General features: G+C 36.5%; 1 long non-coding RNA gene across 5 annotated transcripts in view; it reads left to right on the top strand.

Moving 5' to 3' along the window:
• The window catches only part of LOC146542190 (uncharacterized), a 58,574-nt gene extending 40,312 nt beyond the window's left edge, over window positions 1–18,262 (top strand). For all 5 annotated transcript variants that reach the window (XR_014880469.1, XR_014880471.1, XR_014880470.1 and 2 more), the window contains 2 exons: window positions 12,585–12,665; window positions 13,074–18,262. This is a non-coding gene — a long non-coding RNA (uncharacterized LOC146542190). The remainder of the gene's footprint in view (window positions 1–12,584; window positions 12,666–13,073) is intronic.
• Window positions 18,263–18,546: the final 284 nt, after the last annotated feature.

Raw genomic sequence — 18,546 nt, forward strand, 5'->3', positions numbered from 1 at the left:
AAAATCATTGCATAGTTCTTTGAGTTCTTCAGAGTTCTTTCAATGTGGTAGGCAACTATTGAGAAGAATGTTGAACTGCTTTTGTACACCCTGTAGCATGATCAGAAAAAGAAAGAACATCATGAAAGGTGTTTTAGAAGATATTAAGCCTCAGGCTTTGAACTCTATTGTAACAGATAATTCTAGGTAGCCACAAAATTGAAAGGACTATTTTCTAACAGAGACATAGAATATAGAAAAGAAGTGCAGTGGCATAAATCAGCTGTAGGTAAGGAATTAATCAAATAACTATCATAGAATTGCCATAGAATCATCATAAAAAGGCTTGGTTTGGATGGGACCTTCAAGATCACCCAGTCCCAATCCCTGTGCCATAGGCAAGGTCACCCTCTAGATCAGGTTGCACAGAGCCCTATCCAACCTGAGCTTGAATACCTCCAGGGATGAGTTACCCACAACTTCTCTGAGTAGTATGCTCCAATATCTAACCATCCTCTGAGTAGAAGATTTCTCCTAATATCTAAAACAAATTTCCTTCTATTAGCTGAAAATTGTTCCTCCTTGTCCTACCATCATCCATCCATCTAAACAATCAGTCTTTCTTGTCTTTATAAGCTCTCCTTAGGTACTGGAAGGACACAGTAGGGTCTCTCCTAGAGCCTTCTCTTTGTCAAGCTGAACATGCCCAGTTTCCTCAGCCTGTCTTTATACGAGAGTTGCTCCAGCTCTCTGATCATCTTTGAAGCCTTGCTCTGGACAAGTTTCAACAGCTCTATGTCTTTCTTGTGTTCAGAACTCCAGGCCTAGATGCAGGTGGATCAAGGACAAAAGCAGAACGGGACAGTCATCTTTCTCACCCTGTTGGCCATCCTTCTTTGATGAAGAATAGAGTTAAATACAAGCAACTTCCTTTGATTCATGGGAGCCCGCTTTTCAGACTTGTCCAGGTCCCTTTGAGTGGCATTCTTTCTATCAGTTTTATCAACTGCATCACTCAGCTTTGTGTCATCAGCAGTGAGGATACACTCAGTTCCACTATCTAGATAGTTAATAAAGATTCTGAAGAATTTTGGTCCTAAGATGAGACTCCTGAGTTTCACTACTTATCGCTAGCCTCTACCTGAACATAGAGCCATTGATCAAAAGCCTCTAGCTGCGACTGTCTTACCAAATACTTATACAACAAATAGTCCACCCTTTAAATCCATCTCTCTCCAATTTAGAGATAAAAATGTGGTGTGGAACTATATCCAATGCCTCAAAGAACTCTGAGTAGGCAATATCAGTTGCTCTTCCTTTGTCCACTGATGCTTTCTATCCATAATAGAAGGCCACCAGATTGGTAAGGCATGATTTCCCATTGCTGAAGCCATCCTGGTTGTTCCAGATCAGCTCTGCTTCTTGCACAGCTCTTCATACCTTTCATGAGGATCTGTTCCATGATTGTTCAAACAGACATGAGATCATCTTTACTCATCTTTAATTTCCTGGGTCTCCTTTTCTATCTTTCTTAAAAATAAGAGTGATCTTTCCTTTGTTGTTGTTGTTGTTGTTGTCTTTTTTTTTTTTTTTTTTTTTTTCTGATTACTTGGTACTTCACCTGAAATCCAGACTTTATGAATATGATGAGGAGATTGTCATGGCCACTATGTTAACCAGTTCCTTGAGGATCCTGTGTTGCATGTTGTTGGACCTCATACATTTGTACATATTCATTCTCATCAGATGGTCTCAAACTTGCAGTTCTTGCTTACAGAAAGAAAGATTTTACTCCCTAATGCTAACCTAGTGGCATGAGAGATGTGGTAATCCTGACTGCCAGTGAAGACTGTGTCAAAGATCTTGCAGAATAACTCAGGAAGAAATTTCAGTAGTACTGCTTAAAAACATGAGTTATTCAAACTATTACTTCTTATTCTCATGTGAAAGACTATTAATAAAAAAGAAATGGCAGAACATTAATTTATTCTTGTGATCCAGCTGGTGATGATATGAAGAATTAGAGCCCACTAACTACTTCTTTTTCTGTATCTTTAGACTACCACCAAGTTAAGTGTAACTGGAAGCAATATCATCTGCTATTCTTGTCACTTTTCTTTCCTTCTTTCCTTCTTTCCTTCTTTCTTTCTTTCTTTCTTTTTCTTTCTTTCTTTCTTTCTTTCTTTCTTTCTTTCTTTCTTTCTTTCTTTCTTTCTTTCTTTCTTTCTTTCTTTCTTTCTTTCTTTCTTTCTTTCTCTCTTCTCTCTTTCTCTCTCTCTTTCTCTCTCTCTTTCTCTCTCTCTTTCTTTCTTTTTCCTCTTTTTGATCATATCTTGTCTAATCATACATTGATAGGTTTTTGGGGAAAGGATGTTCTTCTGTTTTCAACATTCATAACAGCATGGCATCTTGATGCAGATTTTTCTGTGGATGCTGTAGGAGCAAAAACAACTACTAAAATTACAACATGTCCAGACCAGATCAGAAAGTGAAAATCCTTATACCAGTCTTATTCAAGTTACTGAGTTTTTCTCTTGAAAAGATAGTACATAACTGCCATCATTTTGAAAGCCTGAAGAAAGTATTGTCTTGTAGATATTGTTGACAGTAGAACTGTACTCTTATTAGGATTCCAAAGGCACAGTGTTGCATTTGAGTTCCTGAGAAAAGCCTGTCCAAAAAGCCAAATTAAGAAACTACTGTGACATTAATCAGATATTTATATATAAAACATGACAGAAACATAAGTCTTTCACATTTGAGCCAGTGACCTCTATTTTCAACTTCTATCTGATTCTGTATTCATAAAGATAATTACTAAGCAATTTATTTCCTAGTCATCTGCACTCAGAGGATGTAGTTTCTGGATACTTTAACCCTGATTTGCCTAATTTGAATATAAAATGTTTTTTTAATACAAACCTAATGCTTTCTTTAGATTGCAAAATCTACTGTCCATCCCAATTCTAGTAGTTTTGTTCTCTTGTAACTGTAAATTATTCTTTTAGTTCTTTCAGAGTATGTCTACATTGAAAAGATGGGAGGGTAGCCAGTTGCTCTGTAGCAAATCATTAACCAGCATGACAGATTCTGTGATAACCAGTTTTTATATCACAACCATTCTCCTTTCTCTGGGTGGCTGTGATTATATCTCATAAATCTTGTCCTGAAAGGCAAAATGGACCAGGAAGACTGGATACTCCTCAAGAAGTAAATGTTAAAAACAAGCAAGCTATCTCTGTGCGCTGTAAGGTGAGGCAGTGAGAAAGAAGACCAACCTGGCTGAACAGGGAGCTTTTGCTGAGACTTTGTGGGAAAAAAAAAAAAAGAAAAGAAAAAAAAAAAAGAGTTTACCATGTTTAGAAAAAGGGACAGACAACTTGGGAAGAATACTATCATGACTCCAGAGAGAAATTAGAAAGGCAAAAGACCAGCTACAAGTTAATCTTTTCACCATTGTAAAGATTACCAAAAAGATTTACAAAGGTGAAAAGATTATGAGAAATGTTTTAACAAATACAGTAAGAACAAAACAAAGACCAAAGAAAAACTCAGTCCTCTACTGGATGCAGTGGGGAACACTACCACTGAGGTTCTCAATGACTTCTTTCCTTCTGTCTTTAACAGTACCCAAATTGTACTCAGTCCCCTGAGCTGGAAGGCAGAGATTGGAAGAAAAATAAATCATCATAATTCAGTAGAAAACTATTAGAGATCTACCGCTTCACCTAGATTATCCCAAACCCATGGGATTAGATGGGATCCACCCAAGAACACTGCGGGAATGGAAGTGATTGCCAAGGCACTTTCCATCATGGAGAAAATTATACTGGGAGTTTTTGAAAAATGTTTGAAAGTCAGTGTGATCACTGATCACAGCCAACACGGGTTTGTGAGGAGAAGGTTCTGTTTAACAAAATTTGCTTTTATCACATCTAGTTCAGCAGCTGATATTAACTTTTCGGAATTCAGTGAAGGTTTTGGTATTGTTTCTCACAGTATTTTTCTGAACAAAATGTCCAACATATAGCTAGACAAAAACACGAGTGAACAATTAACTAATAGGTAAAGCCAAAAGGGTTATAGTAAATGAGGTTACATCAGGATAAAGATATAATGGGGCTCCACAAAGCTCCATTTTAGCATCAGTTCTCTTTAATGTCTTCATAAATGACTTAGATGTAGAACTAGAAGGTATTTTGAGCAAGTTTGCTGACAATACTAAACTGGGAAGTGGTCTGGATTCTGTCAAGGGTGGAGAGGCCTCTCAGAGAGGTCTAGACAAAGTAGAGAGTTGGGCCATCACCAATCACATTAAGTTTTAAAAGGGCAGAAGAACAGCTTTAGTACCTGGTTTTGTTCGAGAGAGGAACGGAGACTGAGGATAGACACCATCACAGACTACGGTTTTCTTATGAGGGGGAGTGAAGGAGACAGTACTGATCTGCTTCCTTGGTAATCAATGATAAAACACAAGGAAATGACAGGGGAGATACAGATTGGATATCAGAAAAAGGTTCTTCAGCTTGAGGGTAATCATACAGCAGAACAGGTTCCTTTGGGAAGTTGTCATGGTACTGAACTTGCCCAAGCTCAAGAAGAATCTCAGGAATGCTTTCAGACACATGGACAGATTTTTTGGGTGATTCTGTGTGGAATCAGGAGCTGAACTCAATAATTTTTATGGGTCCCTTCTATCTAAGGTTCTTCTATGATTCAGTGATTTATTAGCACTACTGGTCAACCACGGAGGTCTCAGATGTCTGAAGACTTGTCAGTGTGATGCCCATCAACAGGAAGGATCCAAAAGAGGATCCAGGGGACTACAGGCCTATCAGGCTGACCACAGTATCAAGGAAGTTTATGAAGCAGATCATCTTGAGTACAGTCACATAGCATGTGTGAAACAATCAGGGGTTCAGGACTAGCCAGCATAGGTTCATGAAAGGTAGGTCTTGTTTGACCAACCTGATCTCATTCTATGACCAGGTGACTAAACTAATGGATAAGGGAAAAGTTGTGGTCTTAGAAATTAAGATTAATAGATAGATTAAAAAACAACGGTTCAAATGTTGGTCCAACCAGTTTATTATAAATCTTAATTAGGGAGATAGGGAAGGGGAGAATGGACACTATTATGAATTAGGGTAATGGGGAAGGGAAGGAGGGCAATAGAAAAGATAGAAAAGAAGAAGCAAGGAGTCTCTATAGGAAGCAAGAGAGAGATAGTCACCACCATGGATCCAGCATGGTTCGTAGTTCAGTCTTTGATCTTCAGTAATGGTGGGTCATTGAGCAATGTAGTTCTGTTGACAACGATGGCAACGATGATGACCATGGCGATGATGGCCCCTTTTCAATGCTTTCAAAGTGCTTGAGTCAGCTGTCTTTGCAGTTACAGCTTGTCATGGTCACTGAGGCCAATTGTGTGCAAAAATGCAGACCTAGTGGTGGTGAGTACGTTGAAAGATAGCATTTTGAAGCTCAGAAGAGTGCTGTGCTCTTTGCATGCTTTTGCAAACAAACAGGAGGCATTATTTTTGGAGTGAACTATGTGTGTGTATGTACGTGTGTGTGTATATATTTAACAGAGTATCAGTGACATATTCCTGAACAATTACAGTTACTGAATACCTGCTTATTAACAGAATAATCTCTCTATGTTACTATATCCAATATTAAAATTCTGAGAGTATAAAAGTTTCTGGGAATTTCTAGATCTACTGAGCTCAAGTTATCTCAAACTTCAGTATTCAGTATAATCTCTCTAGCTGTTTCAGATCCTCATCTGTGTAGTAACACGTCTTGCTGCAATTCATAGGAGGGAGAGGAGATTCTTTTAATATCTGTATACCCAGCGTGAAATTAATTCAATTGTTCAAATGTTGGTCCAACCAGTTTTTACAGATCTTAATCAGGGAGATGGGGAAGAGGAAGACGGACACTATTATGAATTAGGGTAATGGGGAAAGGAAGGAGGGCAATAGGAAAGATAGAAAAGAAGAAGCAAGGAATCTTTATAGGAATCAAGAGGAAGATAGTCACCACCATGGATCAAGCGTGGTTCATAGCTCAGTCATTGATCTTCAGTAGTGGTGGGTCATCAGGCATTGTTGTTCTGTTGACGATGACGACGACCACAATGATGATGGCTCCTTTTCAGTGGTTTCAAAGTGGTTGAGTCAGCTGTCTTTGGAGTGACAGCTCAAGTCCAAAGTAGTTAAATCACTCTCCTTGGAGTGGCAGCTTCTGTCTCTGGGACCTCAGAAGCTCCTTTGTTCCCATCTTCCGGGCCTTGCCAGCAGATAAGAGGGAGCAGGGATGCCCATCTGCATCCTGTTTTTTTCACAGGACGTGATGGTATCATTCCCCAGTTATCCCATACCAAGCTGGAGCTATTTAGTCACAGGCCAGTAAACACTCCTGAGCACTCTCTTCCGGAGGCAAGCAGCTCTGGAGGAAGGTGCTTTCAAATGTCCACAAAGTGATGTTGCACCCATCACTTGCCTCCTCAATAAATCAATCACAATCTTATCACAAAAAATACCTCAGGAAGAAGCTTTGAGCCAAAAAACAAAGAGGGATTCTCACATAAGAGTAGCACAAATTGCCTACTTGAACATACAGCTGAGAACTATCAATTAACCGCTTAAATTCTTCCAGAAAGACAGGTATAGTTGTAAATACTTGCTTTCCATCAGCATGCTGTAATGACCATTTTACACCATTTTGCATAGACATTCATCATTACCACTTAGATGATACTGTTTTCCTTTCAGCAAATGAAATATTCACTGATACAGAAAAAACAGTTTCACCATTAAGTATTTTGTGAAAGAAAAGGTATTGAATATCAAAAGACCACTCCCAGTTTGAATCGTTATTGTTTAAAGTCTTCATTTTTTATTGGAGTGGGATCTTAATTGTGAATGCCTTTTTTTGACAAAACTTCAAAAATATTTAAATGAATCATTTATACATGTGGTTGTCTGCATCTTTAATTCTGATTTTTTAGGGGTGTTTTAAAGTCATTACAAGTTTAATTACAGAATTATAGGGGCTAGAAGGGACCTCTAAAGATCATCAAGTCCAGGCCCTCTGCGAAGCAGACTCCCTAGACCATGCTGTACAATCACCACACACCACTGAAAAGAGCCTAAACTTGTCCCTTTGCCTCCCAGACCTCAGATATTTATTGATCAGATCCCCTGTAAGTCTTCTTTTATCAAGGCCAAGCTGATCCAGGTCACTCAGCCTTTACTCATAAGAGATGCTCCAGGCCCCTTATCATCCTTGTGGCCCTCCACTGAACTTTTTCCAGGAGATCTTTTTTGTACTGGGAAGCCAAGAACTAGACACAGTACTCCAGGGGATGCCTCACCAGGGCAGATAGGGGGGAAGATCACCTCCCTTGACCTGCTGGACACACTCTTTTTAATGCACCCCAGAATGCCATTGGCCTTTTGGCCACAAGGGCACACCGCTGGCTCATGGCCAACCTGTCATCCACAAGGACACCTGGGTCCCTCTGGAGAGCAAAAGTATAGGAGGAGCTTGAATACCATTTCTAAAATAGAAGTTATAAATATTATTTAACTTGATTTTTTAAAAAACAGCCTAAATAAAATCTCTCAACTCTCAGTCCCCAGTAATCTTCTACTAGTAAAAGCAAAAGTCAGTGAAGTAAAGAGTGACATTGTTCAGGCAAATTACTTTCTTTAACCAACAACACTGAATAAAGTATCACATCTAACCACCTCAGACTTCTTAGCCCAAATAGACAATACAATTTGGTAGTGAGTGAACAGTTTTAGGCTTAAATTGAGAACACTCATGGTTACACTCATGGTCCTAGAATCACAGCTATGCATGTTGCACTGTTGCTAACAGTGCTAGTTAAACCATATTTCTAGTAGAGCTCAAAACTCTGGATAAGGACATGAATAAGAAAATAGAAAATGAAAGACAAATAACAGGATCTTGATCACTTCTCTATTTGTAGCGTATAGTATGTTGTATGCATAGCAGCAAGGAGGATAGGAGTATAGGAGCTCTGTTCATTTTTTATCTTTGTAGGTCTGAAAGGAGATCTTAGGCTAGCCCTGCAGGGAAGGAAGATTTGCTTCATTTCCAAAAAATTGTGAAATACTAGAACAGAGAGTACAGAAGCACATTCTTCTTAAGAATATATTATCATTCTGCTGAGGTTTTGCCCTGCAAAAGGGAAAAAAAAAAAAAAAAAGAGAAAGAAACATTATCATGTATTTGTCCTTCTCTGCTATTCCAGGCAGTCATTTCAAGGCCAGAAGTAGCATGGATGTTATTTAATTTTAGAGGATTTAGTAGAGAACCATTGGAACACTTTCTCTTCCTCCTTCTAGCTTTTCAATTTCCACATCAGCTAACTCAATCTTCTCAATTTCTCTATTTCTACTCATCTACATTAGCTTCTGCTATACCCCGCAGTGTGCTCTTGAATACAGCTTTCAAGGATGTTCTTGGAAACATTAGCCTATGGCTCTGTGTTATGAAGTCTGTGTTGGAAGGGACACACAAGAATTATCAACTCCAACTCCTAGCTCCACACAGGATCACCCCAAATCTAAACCATAGATCTAAGTGCATTGTCCAAACACTTCTTCAGTTTTGACAGACTTGGTGCTAAGATCACTTCCTAGGGGTACCATTTTCAGTACCTGACTGCCCTCTCAGTGGAATATGTTTTTCTAATATCCAACCTGATATTCTCCTGATGCAGCTCCATTCTATTTCCTAAGGTCTTATTGCTGTTACCAAAGAAAAGAGGTCACCACCTTTTCCCCAGCTTCCACTCATGAGGAAATTGTACACAATGATGAAGTCATCCTCAACCTTCTTTAAACTGTAGATGCCAAGTAATATCAGCCACTCCTCACATTTCTTGCCCACTAAACCTACATCATCTTTGTTGCCATCCACGCAGAAACAAAAGATGGTGTCTAATAATAGCTTGTGAACAAATATAAGTGACACTCACTAGGATGACCTGTACCATGGAAGTAGTCTGGCTACTTATTACCATTCTAGAAATGACATGTCTGATGCATTTTTTCTCCCTGATTTACCATGTGTGTTGCTAATTATCTGGAACACTATACTTGATCTTCACATTTGTATCCCAGATGAATACATTTCAAAATATGTACTGCTTAAAGCTGAGACAATATCCAATGTTATATATCTATGTAAACTTTTTTTTTCTTTTGTTTAAATATAATCTCTTTTAAATATAGTCTTTTAAGTATACTCTCTTTCAGGCAAATCAATGTACAAACTATTTAGAAAAAGCTTTTAGGGGAGGAGTTTAAAAATCAGAAGAAACTTTAAAAAAGAAATGTTATCCTCAATTAAATCACAATCTAAGTGGAATCCTTACTGTGAATATTCTACTGTTTTGTTCCTAAGTGACTCACAGCACTCAAGTGAATTGAAGGCTTTTAAGTAATTACATATGAAATAGATATAGGCAAAAGGAAAACTGAGTAAAACAATCCCTTATGCCTGAAATATTTTATAAGTATGAATGCTTGATATTAACTGCATATATATGTGTGTTAAAATCCATTCTGGAATTAACTATGCATTCAAAATGATAACTGAATCTTTATTACAAAATAACCAGTACTGAGGAAAAAAGCCTAGTGGCTAGTTGGCTTTCAATGGAAATGAGGTTCATGTTCAAAGTACACTGATACTATCTGATACTATCTAAATCAATAAAAATTTGTGCTCATGATGAAAAAATGTGAAAAGTCTGGAGTTCACTTTATATTCCAGATAAACTCATTACAATTTGCTGAGACTGTTTGGTGCGAGTGGATGATAATGCTCATGATGACAGCAAAATGAATACTAAGCAAAGCTAAATGAGATTGGTTAGTGCACTTACTACTGCCTAGTGAAAGGTTAGCATAAATTTCAAAATCTTTCTTTAAGCATATAGAAATATCCTTTTTTTGTAAATAATAAAATCCAAGATAGATAACCAGTGAATCAATAAATGCCTCACTTTCTGGCCTGAGAGTTCATTTATCTTCTTTCACGCTATTCGATAAAAACAAACTTAATTTAATTTCATGTAGACTCCTTCATTTGTAGTAGTATCAGCATATATTAAGAAATCTCAACAGTGATCTAGAAGCATATCTATAAGTTCAATTAAAGACAGTCAGAAAGGATACAGCATTGTATTGTGTTTAGACTATCTTTCAGAAATAAACACAATTAATAATATATAACTAAACTGTAATATAAAGAGCATGTATTGATGAACCATATTGGAAAAAACTCAGAATAATATTCAAGAAATCATTATTTCACTAATCATTGACTGAATATTCAACAGTATTTGTACTATTGTTAATATGGCCATCACAGATGAACAAATACAGAACACATTATTTAGGAGATATATGGTGTTAGTCTTTATGTAAAACTGATTATTTTTCCAGTAATTATTACTTTTGACTTTATGAAAAAGAGAAAAATAGGACTGTAAGCAGCCAAGAAAAAATATCTTACTTATGTGTCTTTAGTGTGAGTTAAAACTCAGAAGCAAAATATCTAACAAAAAATATCTGCAGGAGAACCATTCAGAAATTAAAAAAAAAAAAACAAAGGTATTAAATTACCACAGATACCTACATAGAAGTAGAGAATTTAGATGAAGGAGGGGTTTTTTGTTGTTGTTGTTTTGTTTTGTTTTTCCCTCACAGTTAATTAACCATTAGTGGTTAACCACAGACACAAGGAGCTGGGTTTGTTCAATCTGGAGAAAAGAAGGCTGTGGGGAAACTTCATTGTGGTCTTCCAGTATTTAAAGGAAGATAATAAAAAGGAGGGAAAATCAACTTTTTATGTAGGTACATAGTGGTAGCACAAGAGGGAATGGTTTTAAACTAAAGGAGGGGCAATTAGATGACGGGGAAATTTTTCACTGAGTTGGTCATGAGGTGCTGGGATGGGTTGTCCAGATAGTCTGTGGGTTCCCTATCCCTGAAGGTGTTCAAAGCCAGTTTGGATGGGGCTCTGGGCAATCTAAAGCAGTACTTGATCTAGCAACCTTTCCAGTGGCAGGGGGGTTGGAACCTGATGATCCTTCAGATCCCTTCTAATCCAAGCCATTTTATAATTCTGTGATTCTAATGAGGTCATTAGTATGCAAGATTATTAAAGCATTGTATTTGCCAAAAGAAAATAAACTTTTGCCAGCCTCCAGTGTTTATAGTCAGTTTTAAACTTTAAATTTTCAAAAATAAAAAATGGCATTTCATCCTTATGATGGGATATGTGGAAAAATGCCTCTGAATGGTACTCCTTTCCTCATTCTTTTATGCAGTTTTAAAAGCACTTGGCAAATATGGGTCAGTTCACTCTTCTTCCTAAAAATACATGATTGACAACTCCTACCTTTTAGAAATGTGCTCTGTATAGCAAACAGCACGATGTTCTAAGAAGTGTGCTCATTCTGCCTTCCATATATGCCTCAAAATTTTCCCATATAAAAATTTCAGTACAACATATTCTCTGTGGTTTTTTTTCTTTCTTTTACAAATAAACAAAAAGTAAAGTATAATCCTGTTTTCAAAGGACAAGATTTTCTGATAAATTATCCACAGTCGGATTTGCGGTAATTTTTCATCTGAGGTCAGAAAATATTCTATTTGATCTTCTATTTTTTTTTATGACTTTAAAATTCACATAACTGAAGTACCTTAGTTAACAATATCTTGAAGCTCCTAATCTTTATTAATGTAAGTTGATTCATTTCCTATAGTAGTCACAGAATGTAACGTTATATAGAATGGTGATTTCAAGAATATTGTAGCAATCTTTAATTTAATTGGCATTCTAGTATAAAGCAATGACTTGAGTATACAAAAGTACAGCAACCAAAACACTTTTGAGAAGGATGGCTTTTTGTGTGTGTATGTGTGTGTGTGCACGTGTGTATGAAAACATTCAGTTTATTACATTATTTCATGAAGTAGAACAAAGTTTGCTAGCAGAAGATATTTTATCCAAAGAAAAGCTAGTTCCTCACAGAGAAGGCAGAAGAAATTACTAAGAATCTAAGAATTGGATCCCATAAGTTTTATAATCTACATGGAAATGTGAAGAAAATATTCTTCACTATCTTCAGGAGGTGGCTTAAAGTTTAAAGTTAAGTAAGTTCATATTATTCTAGTAATGCAAATTTGAAGTCTCTAGCAATTAGAAACAATGTCTAATATAAAACCTCTCAGTGTGGGTTTGTTCTATTTGCTTTTATGAGGGGTAAAGAGTGAATTTTGATTTAGAAGTAATATTTGTCAATTTTAAAATACTCTAAAACGGTGTCAAATACTACATGAAAACAGTCAGGATTTATTGATTGATAGATTGAATTTACATTTAAACAGTGTTGTCAGATTTAATCCTATTCAAGTGTTTTTTAATAAGTAGTGGTTAAAAACTTGGATTAAATGGGATACAAATATACTCATGTCCTTATCCAGTTCCACTGTCTTGGTTATACAGCTCTATAGAGCAAGAAATACTCAAACTGTTTCTTTCTCATTTAAAAGGAAATCACCTAGCCCAAGGCTCTGTAATACAAAGGATTTTCAGAGCACAGAAACAAGAAGGAGGTTTCTTCAGTGAATGAGGTAACACTCATGTAGTTATGCCACTTTTGGTTTAAACTATCTCACTGAGTATTTCTGTGCAATTTGTTTTGTTCCTGAGCGCTGTGTGTTGATAAGTATCTTGCCCAGTCATTTAAACAGCAATATAGCAAAATGTTTTCAATTGAATTTATTGGTCTCTTACAGATACTTGCCACATTCCACCAAGCTCTTCAGAAATAATTTTCTGAAATGGCAATGTAGAACCCTAGAAGCAACAGATATTTCCGAATTTTTGTAGGAATATATCAGGGATGGTGCAAAGATTACTGAAAACACCATCATAGTTCTCTATTGTTATTACATAATGCCCCTTAACAATAAACTAATGGTGGCTATTTGTTTTACTTTACTGCTTTCTGATTTCCTTTCATCTTTCATCATTTCTAGAAGCTGCTGACAGAGAGAGATACAGCATGCATTCTTCTTTGTGAGACAAGCTTCAACCAAAAGGCTTAGAAAACATCACATAACTTGGTTATTCTACTATTTTGTTAATTAAATATGTTCTAACTTCCTTTACTACTTCCTTTAACTAAAATACACCAGCATTTACACAGACAAGGAACCGCTTTGTTTAAATTTTTAGAATTAAGATGCTGCTAAAAGGAGGCCAACAATTCTTAAAATAGGGTAAGGAAGAACATGAGAAAAAAGCATTAATGGGCATTCTGGAGGAGAACAGTGTTCAAAGAAAGAGTACGCAGACATATGAAATCAACAAATTTGTCCCATTTATTTGAGATTATATACTTTTTTCTTTCATTACTTTAACATCACTTTTACTTTGTTTAGTTGGTAGATGTAATTCACAAGACAGAGAGAATGGGAGACTTCAGTGAGGCTGTGAATACCACCCTCAGGAGTCTACATCAAGTACACAACAAAGAGTCCAAGAATTCTTTAATCTAGCAGAGAAAACCATCAAAACAAGTTGAATGAGCAGAATCTTGAGCAATACAAAGTGGAAATAAAGTGCAAATTTTAACAGTGAGAATAATTAACCATTAGAATAGCTCACCATGAAAGAGTGGTATCAGCACTGCTTGAAGTCTTTAAAAGAGTGTTTTTATGAAAGAGATCAGTCTCCAAAACAGATCTTTCTCAAATATAAGTTGTTTGATTCAGTACAGGGAATCCTTGGGACTTTATGCAAAATGTCAGACTAAACAAACATACTCTTGTGGCCTTACTGATAACAAGACAATATCCAAATATCAGGACAATGTATTATCAGAGTAGGACGGAAGTAAAGTTAGTTAGAATATTGTAGATAACTGTATGATTTGAAAGGAAATTGAGAGGTAAAAATGGAGTGTATAGCTGACTATACATTTAATATTTAATGAAGTTGACCTACCTGATTTCAGCCTCAACTGGAAATACTCTTCAACTAGTTATGAGATTTCTTCTGTTAAAAACAATCACTGGAAATACTGATATTTTTGTACTTACTACAAATGTGTAAAGTGTTCTTAAATTCTTTTTTTTTCTTTCTTCTTTTTCCCTTTTACCACCAGTCAAACAGAATTAAACCTATATTGATGGATGTAGTTCACTCCCCTTTAGCCCCTTCTATTTTTCATTTTTTATTTTTCATTTTTCCACTCTAGAATCTTTCTGAAGCCTCTTGCCTTAGAAAAGTGACTTATTTACCCAGATTATTCAAGTGCAAAACCTTGCACTTTGCAACACTGAACCCTAGTAGATTCAAAGAGGCCCATCTTTTGAGTTTGTTTAGATCCCTCTGGATGGTGTCCCTTCCTTCTAATTTGACAAGCACACCACTCAACTTCATGTCATCAAATTTGCTGAGGGTGCACTCAAACTCATCATCGATGTTATTGATGAAGCTGTTGAAGAGCACTGGTCCCAAGACAGACCCATGGAGGACACTACTTATTACTTGCCTCCACTTGGACATAGTGCCAGTTATCATTTTTAATGCATGTCCTTACACACTGATAAAAGGGGGGAAGAAGAAGAAGGAAGAGATTTTGAATATGAGAAATTCCAAAATATTCAAGCATAGAAATTTAACACAGAACTATTTAGCAAAACCTCCTGTATGTTTATAAAATTACATTTCTTCCAAATCTTGAGGAACTGAAGCAAATTTATGTTTCCAGTGTAATTATTATTTTTAGCTTCTAATATCAGCAATACTTTAGTTGTATCTATTGGTGTACATAAAACCTATACTTGTCAGCCTGACCTTGGTGTCAGGGAAGGCTATGGAACAGATCATCCTGAGTGAGATCACACTAAGTGGGAGGCAGCTGGGAGATCAGGACCAGGCAGCATAGATTAATGAAAGGCAAATCCTGCTTACCCAATTTGATCTACTTCTGAGACCAAGTGACCTGCCTGGTGAATGAGAGAAAAGGTGTTGACATAGTCTGCCTACTTCAGCAAAGCCTTTGCTGGGTAAATAACTGAATGGATGGACAGGTGAGTGGAGGTGAATGGAGTTAAATGCACCTAGTGACAGATCACAAGTGGTGTTCCCCATACTGGGGCCTGTCCTGCTCAATATCTTTACTGATGACCTGGACAAGGTCATTGAGCACACACTCACAGTTAGTTTGCAAATGACACCAAGCTGGGAGGGAGTGTTGATTTGACTGGTGATAGAATGACTGTACAGAGGGATCTGGACAGACTGGATCGTTAAGCTGAGGCCAATGGGATGAAGTTCAACAAGACCAAGTGTGAGGTCCCACACTTTGGCCTCAACAACCCCAGGCAATGCTACAGGCTTGGAGCAGAAGACCTTGGAAGAAATGGACCTGAAACATTGGTTAATGCTCAGCTGATAAGGAGCAAGTAATCTGCTCAAGTGACCAAGAAGGCCAGTGGCATCCTGACTTGTATCAGAAACAGTGTTGCCAGCAGGAGCAGGGTGGTAATTGCACCTTTGCTCTCAGCCCTGGTGAGGCCACACTTCAAGTATCGTGTTCAGTTTTGGGCCCCTTGCTGCAATAAAGACGTCAATGCCCTGGACCATGTCCAGAAAAGGGCAAAAAGCTGGCAAGGGATTTGGAGTTGTTATTAGGAGCAGCTGAAGGAACTGGAATTATTTAATCTGAAGAGGAAGAAGCTCAGGGTACCCGTTATAGCTTTCTCCAACCACCTGAAGGGAGATTGTGGCAAGATGGAAATTACCCTCTTCTCCCATATAACAAGTGATAGGACTAGAGGGAATGCCATCAAATTGCACTACAGGAAGTTCAGGTTGAATGTTAGGAAAAAAATTATTCTCTGAAATATTGGTCAGGCTCTGTAATGGGCTGCCTAGGGAGATGGTTGAGTCACCATCCCTGGAAGTGTTCAAGAAATGTTTAGGTGTTGTACTGAGGTACATAGTTTAATGGAGAAATGTTAGTCTTAGGTTAGACAGGATGATTTTGGAAGTCTTTTCAAATCTTGGTGATTCTATGATTCTGTGACTCTTGAAAACTGTGTGTTCCTTTGAAGAACAGTTTATTAGCACCTGCCGCAGCAAGAGCTCAGTTTTCTTGGCTCAATGAATAGAATCATACTTGTCCTATGAAGGAGAAATCAGGTCAGAGAGACAAAAAAATTATACACTACATATCAAATGAGAAGAAGTGTCTTTTTCTCTATACATTCATTGTCACAGAAGTGATATATTTATTAGGGATATCATATTTAAGATTGCTTTCCTCAGACTGTGCTGAGTGAAATGCATTCTGTGTATTGTACATCCATCTTACTGTTACTAGAGAAGAAATGAAAACATTTTATTAATAACTCTTCAACAGAACTTGATATTGGGAATATAAGATATGCACCTCAAATTGTGAATAAAGATTAGCTCACTGTATACACTCCTCTCCCTCCCTGTGTGGACAACATACTGTAAAAATATCTGTATTACTAAACAGTTCTCTAAACAAACCAAAACACACTGAACCATCTCAAAACTGTCTCAGCTAAAAAGCTAGAGTATGGCATAGGATGCATTTTCATATGTCAAGTTCTGGATTCATAGTTGTGAATAAAAATGCTTTTCCAGACATTTGATTTGTGTGCAAAATATGTGTACCACAAGTCCCCTAGTAGACATACAAAGCATAAGAACAATTGTGCAGTATTTCAAAGGGGGAAAAAAAAAAAAAAAAAAAAAAAAAAAGGAATAAAAATGATGTATGCAAGTACTTTAAGCTACTCTTTTTAAAAGGTCTGTTGGAAATTAAACAGCATATCAAATTCTGTAAAAACTTATTCTCCATTTAAAACTATTTAGAAGCACAATAAAAGTGAAATTGAGGTTGGAAAGCTAATGAAATGCTATATGTTGTCTGTTTAATAGAAATAAATAGAAAATATTTTCCAAACTCGTACTGCAGTTCTAGAAAACTCACTACAAATTTTTATACTGTATATTGTCACTTGCTAAGTACATCGTGATGTACTGGTTTCTTTAGCCTGCAGCTCTGAAGCTTTTACCTAGCTATCGTGACCTCCTCGAAGAATTTTACATAAAAATCATGGATTAACCTTTTACAAAAACTTGGTGCTAGACCATGGACATATGTCTTTGAAGATACAGATAGGAAAAAAAAAAAAAAAAAAAAAAAGAGAGAGAACAAAAAAAAAAAAAAGCAAAAAAAAAGCAATAGCCTCTTTAAAATTCTGGATGTAACATTAGCTGGAGACCCTGCAGGCTGGCTTAGCAAACCTTTCAGAAAATAGAACGCAGATGTGACAGGATGAAAAAAGATAATGAGAAGGGGCAAGGAAAACAACATACTACACTGTGTCTCAGTTGCCTGGCAGAAATGAAATGCTGAAGAACTTCTTCCACATCTTATAAATATATTTGTACTATATCTTCTAAGTAAAATCTTAAACACAATGTTACCGTCTTCCTCAAAGAAGCAAAAACTGCACTGAATTTGAAAAATTCTCTCTGATAAGTAGTTTATTAATTAGCATATTTTAAATCTCTTCAAATAGTCTCAGAAAATTATGAAGTGATTTTAGCTTTTTACAAAATATATAATATAAGGTAAAACAGTAACATACTTTAGCCTTTTAAAATGGTTTTAAATCACAGTTTTATTTTAAAAATCATGGACTTATTCTTTTATGAGCATATATATAAGAAATTAAATGCTTTTTTAAATGTTAGGCATAACAGCAATAAAATACAGAGAGTTTGTACACTTTCCCAAGAAATATTAATTATACAAAGACATTAAGAGAAATTTTAGTTTACTACAGTACTATTTCTTCATCTGTTTATATGCTAGGATATGTAGTACATTCATCTGTGCATAATGTTATTTTACATATCTGAGGTCTGTAACAGATACCATTTATTGAAGAATAATGAACAGTTAGGACAAAGAAGTTTTGTGCTCAATATCTCATTCTCTTGTCCTGCGGATTCATACTTTGTACTGCCATTGCTTTCATGTACAGCATTTATAACTCTCAGTGTGCATTTTACCTGACCTTTTCTTTTGAATTTCCTCCAATGTTTTACTTAAAAGACTAGCTTACCCTATGTCCTCCTGCCATGTGATATATCAATAAAACATGTACATGCAGACTGAATCTTAGTTCTTCCTTCAAATTTCCCCAAATGAAGGTTTTTCCTGAGGCTCAAAGTTCCATGGACCAGGTTGTTCAGTAAGCATTTGACATCCAAAAATTCTGTGAGGTGTGCTTAAAGACCAGTAAGTCCACTGAGTGTCATCTTCTGAAAATGTGAACTGAAGGATCAATCTGTATGTAATTTAAAAGTTTGGAACATTTACTACAGATTTGTCAAAGATGGTGCATGAAAATGCATTTCTCCAATCCTATAAATACTTTCTGATTTTCCATGAAT

The sequence above is a fragment of the Meleagris gallopavo genome, chromosome Z, assembly GCF_905368555.1.
Source record: "Meleagris gallopavo chromosome Z, MGAL_WU_HG_1.1, whole genome shotgun sequence".
NCBI lineage: Eukaryota > Metazoa > Chordata > Aves > Galliformes > Phasianidae > Meleagris > Meleagris gallopavo.